Source organism: Pseudopipra pipra, chromosome 5 (genome assembly GCF_036250125.1).
Source record: "Pseudopipra pipra isolate bDixPip1 chromosome 5, bDixPip1.hap1, whole genome shotgun sequence".
Classification (NCBI taxonomy): Eukaryota; Metazoa; Chordata; class Aves; order Passeriformes; family Pipridae; genus Pseudopipra; species Pseudopipra pipra.
The window spans coordinates 2,367,836-2,383,673 of record NC_087553.1 but is presented as its reverse complement, the minus strand read 5'-3'; positions in this window follow the sequence as shown (position 1 = coordinate 2,383,673).

The window sequence follows — 15,838 nt, the reverse complement described above, 5'->3', positions numbered from 1 at the left end:
AGCCAGCTCTGAGAGAAGGACCTCCAGATTAAATGGATATGCACATGCAGTCCAGAGCCATCTTTGTGCTCTGACAAACTGAGGTTTAGTTGTTTCTTTTTTCATAATAGCTGGATTCTTTTCTCAAGGAGACTATCATTTGGAGGAACTGACTCACTTCAGGAGAGTCTCTTTACTGGCATTAAAAAAACACCCCAAACTGTTCCAAGCTCCTTTTGAAAAGCAGGGGTTTATTTTAATATTCAGGAACACCATGTAATTGAAATTGAGGCTCCTTTCTATGATGTCCATATTTTATTGAGAATATTAGGAACCTTTCTTTTGGATTTTGGTTTTTTTGTAGGGTTTTGGTTTTGGTTTTCTTTTTTTTTTTTTTTAAACATGCACATACAAATTAAAACCCCAACAAGAGTTACAGATGTAAGTGTATCCTTGACTGATGATGTGAATCCAAACAGAAGCAGAATAACCACTGTGATAAATACAGATAAATATTTAAGAGTATATGAACTCTTCAGTGTATCTGAATAGCTATCTGTGTACATCATTCATTTACATACCTTGCAGTACTTCTTCAGCTGAATTGTTCTTGGGATATATATGTGGCAGCAACCTTGCCTGAAGTCAATAATGCTTTCTGTTAATGTACTAAAATACACACAACACCTCCATTTCACAATGCTTTAAAAAAAACCCAACACTGTAGAACCTTGTAAACTAAATCCAGCTCTAATTAGGACTTTGGAGGGTATTTTCAATTCATAAATTCTGTAATGAGAAGGTATTTCAGCAGTTTCTTTTGTGGTAGGAGACGCTCCACATGAAAATGTAAACGTTGCTCCTCAGTCAGCTGCATATAGCCAAAGGAATAAAAGCTATGGCATTAATAACAACTATAGCCAGATATGATTGATAGGCTTTTCTACAGTGAGAAAAGATTGTCTTGGATACAATCTGTGCTACCAGCCCTGCGATATGTTAATATTTTATTCAGACTAGAGTGAGGATATATTCAGATGTCCCGCTCAGTGCAAGGCAAGCAAATGGGTTGCAAATACTGCTGCAGCCCTGAGGTGCAATAACAGCTGTGAAATCAGAAAGATTTTATTTCCTCCTACCAAATTACAGGCCAAGTCCATGCCAAGCACAGCAGGAGGTTGGATTTTCCTTGGAATTTACATCAGGTTATGTTTAATGTATTTCTTCTTCTGTGAGCAGTCTTAGGGTAGAGCCAACAGACTGTCACACAGTGCTGTGGAAGGCATGGAATACTCTGCTGTGTCCCTGTAAATAATAACTATTATTAGGTGTGATATGTGACACTAGGTGAACTTGTAAATGCTCAAGTATACTAAATTATCATTATGTTTATCAACAAATTTTCGTGGCTCAGTTTGTGCAAAAATAAGACAATAAAAATGTAGCTTTCCCATAGTCACACCACCACCTCCTCCTCGACTTAAAACAGCAGGTTTATGCTGTTCCAATTTGTATTGAGGTTTAAGTGGACTGAGCTCTCAGGTACCTGGATATCTAAAAAGAGAACAAAATGGTTAAAACACCATTCTTCTGATGTGACAGCCTGTTTTACACAAGCCCTGCAAAGGGCTGAGCAATTATAGAAATTGTACTGCTATGGAGAAGGCTGATCTCTTAAAAAATTCAAACATCTTTGCTCAAGCCACATAGTAACTAAGAAATAAATCACAGTGGGACTACACCAGTCCTACACCAGAGATTTGTAGCAACACTGCTTGAAAGAGAAGAGTTCTTAGGGGTTGGATGCTAAAAAGGGATCCACGGTGTGGATTAGGGAGGCTTCTGAAATACTATTTAGTACTTCAGCATAATAAACCCCCCTCAAATAATAACAATAAGTATGACCAGCTCTTCATGATACAACAGGGCAACGCTTTTTTAAACATGTTGCTAAACTGATACCAGTACATCAACTTATCTGGAATGAATTACTACCCCAGAATGTGGTTTCTGTTATTACCCTGCTCAACAAACTTTCTCCTTGAGCAGGGATTCCAGCTGACTTCATGTCACTGTTTGGCAGCTGGGGCTGGAAATAAATATAATAAAAACACTGGAACAACACAAACCACGAGTGCATCACAGCTCTGTGGTGACCACTGGGAGGACATCGATGGGAGAATTCTGTTTTAAGATGTGAACAACTAAAAATGCAAGAGAGAGTGGCTTGATCCTGCCTTTGTTGTGGCTGTTCTTCCCAGCTCTGCACTGCTTTGGGAGAAAAATCACCACAACTCTGAATCCCTGAGAAAACAGAGGTGTGGGAGCTGCTCCTCTACCACAAGTGTGATGATTGTCAGTGTAAAATACTTTTTCTTGAGGGATTTTTTTTTTGGTTGCCATGGAGAACACAAAGGGGTATCTGCACCTTCATCTGACCTGTGGAATGACAGCACTCATGAGTCCTGAGGTCAAGAAAGTTACAGCACCAGTTCTCATCCCTCCTCAGCTCCCATCAGGTGTTCAGAGAACAACAAGCATGTCTTCTCCCCAGCACATACTTCTAAAATTCCTCTAAAATTCCTCTAAAATTCCTCTAAAATTCCTCTAAAATTCCTCTAAAATTCCTCTAAAATTCCTCTAAAATTCCTCTAAAATTCCTCTAAAATTCCTCTAAAATTCCTCTAAAATTCCTCTAAAATTCCTCTAAAATTCCTCTAAAATTCCTCTAAAATTCCTCTAAAATTCCCCAGTACATCATTTCACTTTTCCTCCTGTTTCCTCATCCTGCTGACTTGCATCAAGCACCGTAGCAGGTCATTTCCAGAGTCAACTACCAGCCAAGTCTGCTTTCACTAAGGGGCTCTACACATGCCAAAGTGCACTCTCTGCCCTTCATTCTTTATTTCCAGCCTCAGCTGCTCCTGAAAAGCCTTGTGCAGGTTTGCTCATACTGCTGTTTGTGGGGTGAAGCCCTGGAAGTCGAGCTCTGCCCTCAGTTCAGCCCCTGAATTTATCAGAGTTGCTTGAGCTTTAAAGCAGAGGGAGAAAGCAGCTCCGAAAATTCCTCCTGGCCAAACTCCTGGAAAACAGCACCTGCAGTGCCCTCCCGTGGAAATCCCACCGATCTGTGCCCGACAGCTCAAACCAACCTCCCTAACCAGTATTTGGGCTCCTGTACACTGCAGGCAGTCTCAGAGAAGTTCCCTAACAAACTAGCAGGCCAAAAGACCAAGATTCAGGCACAATCCTTGCTTTCCACGTTTTAATGAGTTTAAAAGGAAGCCAAGAGTTGCATATATTCTCCTTGAACGCTGGAAGAAAATCCAACCCCAAGCGCACAAAAAGCTTTCCCATTTTATTATATTGCACGTAATAAAGAAAAGATTAACCTTTTATTCCAGGAAAGATCTGTGATTTGTTATTTAATTAGTTTTCACTAATTAATTAGAATTTTTTAAGCTCCCCTGTCTCTCTGGGAGAAAGTGGCTTAGGTCCCTCCCTTTTTCTTCTTTTCTTTTACTGCTCCTCTTCTTCCTCCTGCTTCCTTTCAAAGTCCTAATCCCATTTTTGTATCCTCAGTATTACACCCCCTCATTCTCTCTTTGTCTGAGACTCTCCTTAGCTTTGCACTCGCTGGGAACAAAGTTGGGCTGGAATTTACAGAATATTTTGAGGCGACTCTTTATTGAAGGCCAGATCATAAAAACCCAGAGGACAAACTGAAGGAAAAGGAATTTCCCTGCAGCCCCCCTTTGCAGAATTTCACCCTTTATATTCCACTGGGGGAGGTGGGCTGAAAAATATTCAGTGCTCCACTAAGAAAGCTACTGTGAGAGCACAGATTTGTTTGGGGGTTTTATTTTTACACAGAGTATGACTCCACTTTACATTTTACTTCATTGAAGGTAAGAATCAAGACTAAATCCCAGTTCACACACAGCTGGTGTCTTCTCAACTTTATTACTGGAAAATTACTTGCACTGGAAATTAAGATGCATGTTGAGTTATTTACTACTGAAGTCTTGAATCCTGAAACATTATAAACTTTCTCATTACTGGGTCCCTTGGCTTAACTTCCATGTTTCACCTAAAGACATGCCAAGCTGAGTGGCACATATTCAAATCACTATTAAATTGAACCAGTTCTAATTTCTTCCCTACACAACCCTAATTTACAGAACAGACAGATTGGTCTTAAAGGTTCATATTTTTATTTTTAAGGAACTTAGGAAGATATGGCACAATAACTTTGCTGTTATTTGGGATCTGTATTTTAATACACATGGATAAGACCTGCATTGATATCAGATTTTTTAAATACTTCATTTGTGTTACTTATTCCCTAAACAGCAACAATAAATTTATCCTATAGTTTGATTTTGTTTTGCACATTACACATTACTACTTCTCATCAACTTGTCTAGAATTAGGCAGAGCATTAATTTAATATCTGGTAAATCCCTATGAAAAACAAGTCTTTCCATCATGTGAAATAAAGATTTCTCAATGCTTTATCTCTATGATCTTTCATATGCATATATGAAGGAATTTTCATTCTCAATCTCACTGATGCATCATTCTCTTGTCCCAAAATACTATTTCATGTGTTTCAGGAGTAGAGGTGTCCCCCTATTGATAATTTAGTATTAGCAAAGAAATCAACATCAACCTTAGATGAGATGGGCTTAACCCATTATATACTGAATAGTTTAAAATGAAAATGGAACAGATCAGTTCACCCAAATTAAATAAAAAACCAAAAGTACTTCAGGAAAAAAACCACACAAAACTTAGTCACCTCCACTTTCAGGACAGAAATCTGAGTGTACAGCAATGCTGGTGCAGACTGTGCATCAGAATCCTCCTCTATTTTGATAAGCATCAGTCATGATATTATATAAACCCTCAGCGTTCCTCCAAGTCCAGTCTGGTGGTTTATAAGGTGATAAATTCCAAAGGTGAGCAGAGAAACTCTCTGTGCAGACACAAAACTCTGCCTCAGAGTTCACAGTCTAACCTCTGCATATTCATAACACTGCATGTATATGAATTTAAGCTGTGAGATCTTCTTTTAAATAAAAAAAAAACAAACTTGCTTGCAAACTGCAACCCTTTCAAATAGCGAGACACACTATACAGACAAAACCTCCTGGAAACACAACAATTGTCAAATTCACATCACATTACTTTTGCAAGTTTTCCAAAACTTTCCCTTGAACAGGTTTTGAGCATGTCCAGCATCTTTTTGATAATATTGGTCTGGAACCTGCTCCCAGTTAAAATTTTGCTCTTGACACAAACAGGAACAGCCTCTAAATAATTGTCAACAGCAAAGCTCTGCCAGCACAGCCTCACACTGAGCTTCTGTTGGACAGAAAGGTTCCAACCACCCTCCTGAATTCCCCCTTTGTGACTGTCAGTCTGACCAACATCAAGCATCTGAAATGCTTTTCTTTCCCAGTTCATCTTCTTTGTCAGCTTTCTTTTGAAGTAAGATCTGCCCCATGTCCCAGGAGAGTAATGTGGGATCTGGGACACAGCTCACAGGTGTAGCTGTAAAATATATTAGGCAGTCATCCAGATACTCCTAAATTTGGCAAAAATCACATATTTCTTTTCTGAGAATTCAATATCAATCAGTTCACTTCTATAATTCTGTAAGTAAATCAGTTATTGTTTGTCCACTGCTTTGAAAGCAATAAATAGCCAAACACAACTGTAAGCATTTAAAGAAAAAGGTTCTAGGGTTTCTCTTTCTGATGCTACACACAAGTGTATGTTTCAACTTACTGTTTTAAGTTTTAAAAGTTAAAAAATTTTAAAGAGAGTGCATAGCTGTGTTCCATTAGAGCAGAACTCCCACTTCAAACTACAGAGAGGAGCTCTATGCCCTGTAAAATTTAGAGACTTTATTCAGTTGCTGAGCTTTGGGTAGAGATGTCATGTAATAATTATAAATTCATTATCTGTATTTCGGGTCTGTGGCTGGTACATATTTGAGCAAATTCCAGCTCCTTTCCCCTCTAAAAACACAACCAGCAATGGAGAGTGAAAGTACCTGCACAGGGACATTTTATGCTACTTGAGACACCTCTGGCTCTTGTTGGACTGGAACAAGAACTAAAGGACCAAAGGATTTGGCCTGATATTTCTTCTGGATTTATAATGAGCCAAATTCAGATGAGCTGTGAGCATTTATTTACCTTCTACTTGAATCAAAGGAAGTTTTGTACACAAATCAGAACACTGGGACTAGTTCGTAGCTATTTATGTTTTTTCCAAGCTTAGGATCTGCTCTTAAACAAAACATAACTGCCTTCAGAAGAAGCTTTTGTTTACAAAGAGCAAGATGGCAAAATACAGCTTTTTTCTGTTATTTACAGCTTTGCTGCAGTTTCATGAGAGCCAATTTTTTTCTTATGCTCATCCCTTCCTTAAAATGCAGGTGTACAATCATGGAAACCTGGCACATTTCATTTCGACTTCCAGCCATTCTGACAAAAGGAAGCAAACTCCAGCTCCAGTGAAATCAATAGAGCTGTCACAGCTTACTCCTACAACAAATTCTCACCCTAAATCTAAAGCTACATGGCAAGGAGAGGAGGAAAAGTGACATGAACCATGATGGAGGGAGCCTTGCAAGATAATAATTAAAAATTACTTGCAAGCGAAACGTCCACATTGGGATTAACAGCAAATTCATACTTGATTGGAGCCAACTATAAATCTTCCTTCTCCAGAAAATGAGCTTTCTGTGGTAAGTGTGCAGTCCTTCCAAATGAGTTCCCAAAGGAAGGGGTGTATATCAGACCTGGGAACACGTTATAATTGGAACCAGTGAACCTGGGGCGATATCAGAGCAGAAGTGGGACAGTGCTCCAAAGGAGGCATCTCTCCCAAGTTTCAGTGGACTCCAGAGAAGGGAAGAAAATAAAGACCTTGCTCTTCACATACAAGCAGGAGCAATGAGAGTTGGGTGAAAGGAGTCCCTTCCACCCTCTTTTTCAGAGGCTAGGGTGGTACATTAACTCCTTTACCCAATGACACAGAACTATACCTAGAAATGTTCTGGCCATTATCTTGAAGGCTATGCACATTAAAGCACTCTAAAAATATTTCAAAACACCCCCTTTTAGCCAAGAAATCCTCCTATTTAATTAAGCAACACAGTTGCTTAGATGTTTATCTTGACTTTTAAGGTTTTGCAGGAGAAAAATGCACATACCAGACACAAGCTCATTACACTAATTATTGTTTTATCAAGAGCTATTGTTAATTTTCCTCAGCAAGAAATCTGAGGCAAACTACACTAAGCACAAACAGAAACTGGGAAAATAATCAGACACAGCCCTGCCACCCTGGAGCTTATTCAGGTACAATGAGGCATTTGTCTTGGCCTGTGTGGAATGGGTTTTAAGTGCCAATAAAATAAGGGTGAGCCCCATGATGGTGCCATCACCCAGTCTCTTCCATACTGTTTTATTGTCATTAGTCACAAAAATGTTTTCAAATATTGACAGTCTTATGCACTGGATCACAGGTTAGTTCTCTTAATACTTAAAGGTAACCAAATCAGACTTCAAAGGAAATAAGGTAAGACCCTGTTCCCTCTATTACAAGTGTAATTTAAAGAAATCAGAAACTTGGGGTTTCCCTGAACTGAGTGGCAGTGAGAGATTGGCATATATCAGAGAGAGGAGGAGATATGTTGTAATCAACTGCTCCTTGCTCCTGCCATTCCACTACCACCAGAAAGACTCAGTCAATTCTCTGAAAAGGGAGATGAGAAGTGGGGAAAAAAAGCAGATGTTGCACAGCCAAGGTAAAAACTGCAGGACCAGAGCAAGACTCACTAGTCATCTAGCAAAAATACAGCATTTTACACGGGTAGAAAAGCCCTTCTGCCTCCCACCCTGCCCAAAAGAAAGGCATCAAAAGCGAATAAACCAACAAAACCAGGACAGTTTAAGTTGTCATTATCTAGCTCAGTACTTTGGACTATTAGGGAGAATGAAATGGGAAGGAAGAGAAGACAACACCTGGCAATTTAAGCAATCTTCATGTTATCAAACAAATCAAGTAGCTGTGATTAGAGCACCCCCACTGCTCAACATGCAGCACGTGAGGTGTGTGCTGGGTGCTGCACCTTCATCCTCTGCATGCTCAAATCGTTGCAATCATCTCCCACTGCATTTTGGCCCGAGTTTGGGTCACACAGCTTCCTGGGCACGTTTCAGGAGTTCATTTGATAAGGAACCATCCCCAAGAGGCAGCCATCCTGTTTCAGAGGGTCAGAAGTGTTTGACAGTCTGGAAAGGGCCCTGTTGTGCCAGTCCCCCTCAGTGCCCAGAGAGTCACGAGCACACTCAACCTCCCAGCTCAGCCCATCTGCAGCAGCAACCCCTGGCAGATGTCCTGGCTCTGCAGACATTCATTAAGAGAAGTCAACCTCCAAGCATTCTTCCTCCACCACTGAGGTGGAAAGCAACATTTTCTTCTTCACATGATTCATGGTTAAGTGCCATCATCTCCACAGTCACTTGGCTCATACACTTGCAGTAAGTGGGCTCTAAAAAATATGAGCAGGGAAGGTCCAAGAACTCTAAGGAACAGGTTCTGCCTGCAAGATCTACCCCATCATAAACTCAGGCATATAATAACAATATATGAAGCAACAAACACCAGATTATTCTGCTGTTGCCACAAGAAAACTATCTGGGGTACTGGGGGGCTGACACTGGAGAGGCTGAACCAGCCAGAGCCAGAGGGAAAATCACAGGCCTTTCAATACTACTCAGCCCTTTTTACAACATCAACAGACACATTTTAACCAATCTGTTTACAAAAGGATGCTCAAACAACTAAGGCAGCAATGTAACTCGGTAATTAGGCTACAACAAGAACATCCTGCTGGGGATCAAGTCATTAGCAGAGCTTTCTTTGACTTCAGAAAAATCAGAATGGAGCTCCAAAACACTCCTGTAAAAATCAACTGGCATTTTTCTGGACTCTACACGTTTTCTGGTGGAAGTATATGTGCTTTTCTCACAGTTTGCCTTTCTCACAGACCCTTCAGAAATAGTTCATATTCCACAAGAAGTCAAACTTTACTGGTACAGAGCAAACAAATTTAAAGTTTCACCAAATACCCAGCCTGGTTCTCTTCTCACTTAGATTGCCTCTATACCTGCAAAATATCAGTGCATGCATCAGGAATAACTCACCTGCACTGAATAGCTCTTGATTTATATGTCACCTGGAATTCACACCAGTGCATAAAGAGTCACAAATAAGATCCATTGCTTATATTTTTGAGTACATTCCTACTAGTATTAGGGCAAGATCCTCAGTTATCATAAATCAGAATAGCTCTGCTTGCTTTCCTATCTTAAGAAGAATTACAGCACTTATAGGCACTGAGGGATTTGGCTCTCATTTCAATAATTTAATTGATAAGAGTTTCCCCAGTGCCCATACAGCAAGTACCTGCAGCTGAGGCAGGTTTCACTACAGTTACAAGATGGATGGATCTTGCAAATGTTGTATTTCTGATCAGTTTAGATAAAAAGGTAGAAGACAGTTTCTAACTAACAGAATAATGAGGAACTGTTACAGTGTTCCAGTTAGAACCACGGGACTTAGAAGAATAAACAAAGCTTTAGAATAGAAAACCTTTTCTATTTGTTCCTGAAAGTTTCACTATTTTTTATTCTGTTAAGCAAGACAGATAGAAAGTTCATCTTCATTTTCTTTCTATTTTTTTTAAGCCTAACACATTTTATTTTATGCAAACTAGAGTAAAAGGATCACTGTAACCCTGTCCTTTTTTAAATTTTATTTCCCTTGAAAGACTGTTAGCCTCTGAAATTGTTGGAGAAAAATTAAGGCTGAGAAATCCCCATACAGATTGAGTTTGTGGCTCTAGTAAAATTTGTTGTTCCCATGATGAGGTTGTAGCAAGCAGAGCTACATCAGACTAAGTTCCTGTGTGATCTGAAATGGGCTACCAGAAGCTTCCACGGTGGGTGGGTGGACCTAGACTGGCTGCCAGCTGATGTCCCATCCTCTCCTCAACAGGATGGAGGAAAAAGTTAAGTGGAAAAGCTCAGGGACTGAGATAAAGACAAGAAAAATCGCTCTCCAATTACCATCACAAGCAAGATAAAATCAATAGAGGGAAAATTAATTTGACTGCCAATAAGAGATTGAATAGAATGGCAAGAAACAGAGACAAAAACCTTAAAAAACCTCCTCAATACTCCTCCCTGACTCCACTTCACTTCAATTCCCAACTCTTTTACTCCCTCCTCCAGAGCAGAGCGGGGAAGTTGCAGTCAGCCCATAACTGCTCCTCTCTGACAGTCCTTCATCCTCACACTTTTCCCCTTCCCACCAGCTACAGTCTTCTCAGACAGCTCCTGCCAGGAGCTGCCCCAGCCTGGGGCCTCCAGAGGCTGCAGCTCCTGGTTACCTGCTCTGAGGTGAGGTCCCTGGGGGGCTGCAGAGGGGATATATGGTCCTCTTCATGGTGGAACATCTGCTTTGCTGCAATCTCAGTGTCCTCCGGGGGGATCTCTGCTTCAGTGCCCAGAGCACCACCACCTCTTCCTCTCTGACTTTGGTGCCTGCAGGACAGTTTCTCACACAGCTTTATTTCCCTTCCTTCCTTCCTTTTCCTTCCTTCTCCTTCCTTCCTTTCTTTTCCTTCCTTCTCCTTCCTTCCTTTCTTTTCCTTCCTTTCTTTTCCTTCCTTCCTTCCTTCCCCTCTCTCTCTCTCAACACAGCTGTGCTTCTTGCCTGCTTTTTTTTTTTTTCCCTAAATATGCTTTCACAGGTGTTCCAGAGCTGCTGGGCTCACCTGTGCCCTGCAGTGGAGCCCTGGAAGCAGCTGGGTCTGGCTGTGTCCAGCCCCTGCCCTCTCCTCACAGAGGCTGTCCCTGCAGCCCACCACTAGGAACACCCACAAACACAGGGCAGGTCACCCTGAAACCCAAAGGATGGGGAAAGCAGAGGTTCCTTCCTGGAGCTCTGTCTCCCAGGCCTGCAGCACCTTTGCCTGTGTTTATCAGCCAGGGAAAAAATTCTGGGGTGCAAAAAAACAAACCACAGACCACCCACTGTAAAAACAGTGTCTTCTCATTGCCTTCCTTTTGTCACCTCCCTGACCCCAGCTGTGAAATCTTTAATCAGTATGCTCTCAGTCTGCTACTTTTCCCTCTTTCCAGGCTCATTCTAGAATTACTAACTACCTCCAGCCAGCCTTTGCCCCGCTCAGAGCATGGCCAAGGAAGTTTTCTCCTTGCTTCACACAATCCAGGGAAAACAGTAGTAGCACTTGCTTTGTGGAACACCCAAAATGGAAGCAAATAAACATGAAAGCTCTCCCTAGAAAGAATGAACAATCCCACAGATGCCAGGTTCCCTCTGTCCCTGTGTGACAGAGCTTTCTGGATTCCAGCACGGGACAAAACCCCTCCAGGAGCCCTGCCCACTAAAAGGTCTGATGTCATATAAGTGGCTGTGTTCCTCTGTTTACCAAAAAAGGGGGTACAGCTGGAAATAAACCTCCAACCAACCAGGCAGGGCCCTGCCACCCCTCTAATAATGGCAATAACCTTCTTGCTCCAGCAGATGATTCAGCAAACACGGAAATTTCTACTCCAAGACTCAATTCTGATGAGTAATGCAAAAGACTGAAATAACCTACAGCATGTGTGGTTTATACTCAAGAAAAATAAAATTTTGTATATTATGAACTCAGGGACTGTGTCCCAAAGGCAGAAATTCTCCCAAAGTTAAAGCCAACATACAACACATCAAATAAAGGAGTTTAATAACAAAAAGGCTGCCTCCTATACTGCCCTGAACTTCCAGCCATTCAAGTGGGGAACTGGGATCACCCAAAGCCCAGCACTGGTGGCCTTTTTGTTAATTCCAAAGGACTACATAAATTACTGCAGTCCAACATGAAAAAAAGGCCTTATTCTATGTCTGCCCCTAAGGTTTGATGTATTTTTTTAATAAATTGAAGATTTGTTGGAAATTATAGGCATTTTTTGGGAAAAAATACAGTGTCTTGCAGGATCCAGACGCCCCAGCACACATCCAATAATGCTGTTTTCAAACATCCTTGAACAAGTTCAGTATTTCAGTAGTTCCTGACACAGATTAATGACCCACAGGGCACATCAAAACTTTGATTGCCACAAATGTTTGCTTGTGTAACTTACCTTTCATGTGGTCCCTTTGAATTCAGAGATAGAGTTCATTCAGAGACAATGACTTGGGCAGAAATATGTAGTAGGATTGCAGGGATGTAATGGCTGCACACAGCAACATAGTTATTGCTAGAAAAAGAATAGTTTGGAAATGACTTCTTCATTTCAAAGGCTTAATGTAAATTGCTGCAGATTACTGAGTAAAAAAAGAGTGACCAAATGATCCATAGCTGGTTAAAAACCAAATGTTTACAGCTTGAATTCACCTACATCATATATTTGTTTATATTCCTTTTCATCCTGTTTAGAGTACATAGGTTTACACAGATCTTTAATACTAAAAACAAAGTCAGAACCAGTTTTAGTCTCTAATCTCACTGGTATTTACTGAGGGAACATGTCCAAAAGGGTCTGGCTGTCAAGAGAGACCAACCCCTAAGCTGAAGCAGTGTGGTTAAAGAACTGGATCTGGAAACTCACTGTGGATCTTCCTTTGTGGGCTTAAATCCTACCAGCTATGGATTGGTGGCAATCCCAGGTACTGAAAGTCTCCTGCAGCATTTCCAGGATTATCTCAGTAGAGTTAGAGCTGCCTGTTGGGGGGGGAATTGCAGCACCAGAAACAATTAGGGGACACAAGCAAACAAGAATGGTACCTGGCAAAAGTTGTTGTTGTTTTCTTTTGAAATAAAAGAGTGTCTTCCCCGTGGAGCTTGAAATCTAAACGTTTTCCCTGTTCCAATTGGTTCTGAGACCTTGGATCTCTCACATATTTTGTGGGAGACTCTTTCCCAAAGCCATGAGAAAGCAGATGTAAGGCCTGGGAGGGCTGAAGTCTCAGCACACTGTTACAGCAGCTGAGCTGCTGTTATCTGCATGTGAGGATTAAATTGTCATCTTGCCTTCAGTGCTGGCAAAAGCTGGGGGTGTGACAGAGATGGTGACAGTGCATTTAACTGTCTGGATGGCAGTCATTTGGAATATCACTCGTACCACACACATCAAGCAAGTCAGGCATATTAGTGGTTGTGATTGGGATCAGTGTGAGCAGTCAGCTGCCATTGCTTCACCATTCTTTCTGCATCCTGCTTGCTGTCACACAGCATGTCTCACTGCAGCACTGCCTCCTGCAGCACAATATTCCTCCCAAAGGCAGCTTTTAGTTAACACACTCCATGTGGCAGCATGGAGCTCTCTCTCCTTCTTGCTGAAGGACACGATTCCACCTTTACAGACAATCTTTCACAGGTGAAATCTGTGAAAGAAAATCCATAGAGGAGCTCTGACAAGGAGCTGGGAGGACACCTCCAAGCCAGGGCAGCGCCTGAGGACGTGCTTTGGCTCTTTGCAGCTGCAGTTCACAAACCAGCCTGTTTTCTGAAGCCACCATCCCTGTCAGTGTGAGTTAGTGTGGCAGCCTGTGAACCACAGAAGCTGTGGAGCCAGCACACATTGCCCTTTGCTCCCTCTCTCCCACAGTGGCCATTCCTGGCACAGGGGCAGTGTGGACAGCTGGAGGTGGCAGCTCCTAAAACTGCTCCAGTGTGCACTGCCAGGGCTTGTCATCTGTGCACAGCCAGGGCTCCAGCAGAGGTTGTTGTGTGGCTTTACAATTCTGCCCGTTGATGAAGTGGCAAAATCCAGAACAATGGTGCTGGCACAGCACAGCTCACCAAAACAACCTCGTGGAGGTTCCTGCATCAGCAGGGAGTACAAAGGCTTCTCCTTTCTGCTCTCTGTTCAGTTGGTGCAAACAGCTTCACTCTTCCTGAAACCAGTTTATGGTCCTGAGCTGCTAATAGGAATTCCCACATGTAATAGGAATTCCCACGTGTAATAGGAATTCCCACATGTAATAGTGATTCCCACACGTTGGGGTTCTAAAGCACAAAGACTTGCCCAGTGTTTTTGTGAACTTCCCTCGCATTCAGTTTGGAAGCCCATACAGCTCAGATGCTTCCAGAAGGACACTGGATGTTACATGCACCCAAACATGACTCAAGCCTGAGAGCTGTAAGGGGTTGTTGTTCCAGTCAGCTTGTAGGATTTGCCATCACTCTCCCATCTTTTAAAGGGCTGGGTTTTAGGCTGATAGACCAGAGCTGAGTGGCATTAGTGTTCTTTACTTCCTTACCACCCTCTGAAGATAAACCAGCAGTTTCTACTAGGCTATGACTTGGCACTTGAGGTCTAAGCCTCATTATGCCAAAATCTGGGTATGCTTTATTTTTAAAAGAAGACGCTCATTTTCCACTCTCTTTCCACTGCCAGGATGAAGCTGATTATTGGTTACACTTATTTCTGTTCTGTGTGATACACACCACGACTCATCTGCATATGTTTTATGATTCAAACACTAGAGGACACCAGTCTGCAGATCCTGTAGTAAAGAAATCAGATGGATTTTGGAGTGAGACTACACATCATCATTGCTGTGCTGTGTCCTTCCTACAAATGTGGTCACTGGGCTTGAGAGTTTTTTTTGTTAATATTATTTGATTCATCTGAATCTCTGTTTAGCCTTTTCCTTTTGACTGAAGCAGCAAATGTGGTTCCTTAATCCTCCCTTTAAACCTTTGCTGGTAGCTACTAAGTGGTGTTATTTATAGTCCAGGCATGACTGAATGGCCTATAATAATGGTGACTCAGGCCTATAAATCTTTATAATTATTGCCAGAACTATTGGAGCCATGTTGTGTCGTGAAGCTTGTACAAAATGCAGAGAATCTTTAGTGGTTACTCATTAGCCTTCTTGTCTTTCCTCTTTCCTGCCCAGCTTCACTGCAATGAACACCTGATCCTTTTGTATACAAAACTCTGCAAAGATTTCTTGCCTAGATTAGTTGAGGGCAGGAAAAAAAGATAATTCTCTTGGTTTTCTGCCGGTTTTGTTCTTCACTTGCAGTGCATTTGTACCAAAGAGGATTTCTCTCCAGAGACAATTTGGGGCACGGGGCCAAGGGGTGTCTGTGTTTGGTGACATTTGGCCAAGTCCTGAAAGTTCAAGTTGTCAAAAGAGGGAGGGACTTACCACCTATGGATTTAAATAGAAAAATTGAAATGCCAAGGACCAGAGACCCACAGGTGGAATTTCAGCACAGCTTACGTGGGAAAGGGCTTTGACCAGACTTTGTCAGGTTGTCACACCAACTACTGCTCTTTATGACTAGAAAACAGGGGTTTGGCCAAACCAGCTGCGCCCCCTCCAGCCTGGTAGCTGGTGGCCCTCTGCAGAGGCTCAGCTTGGAAACAACCTGTGAAGAGACCTGGCTGTTAAAAACGTGGCTGTGGAACAGTCTTGGCTTTGGAGGCTGGGGCTGGACATCAGCCATAGCAGAGTGGCTGTGCCTGGGAACCACAGCAGGATTCCCTGGTTTCTCCAGGAATGTGAGAAGCCCTTTAGGCAGTCAGTAAAGTTGTATTGCTCATGCATCTTCAGGATTAAGTGATTTAAGTAGATTTTTGGTGCTAATGAAATTTTCTTCTGACTCTAATCCACAGGAACGGTGAAGGATTTTTCCTTCCCCTGTAGCAAGAGGGAATTCTCCTACTCCTGTGTTCTTGCAGCTCGCTGGAGTTTGTGGGTATTTGTCTCTTGCACAGGGGTTTGTTTTGAGGTGCTGTCAGACACAGCTCAT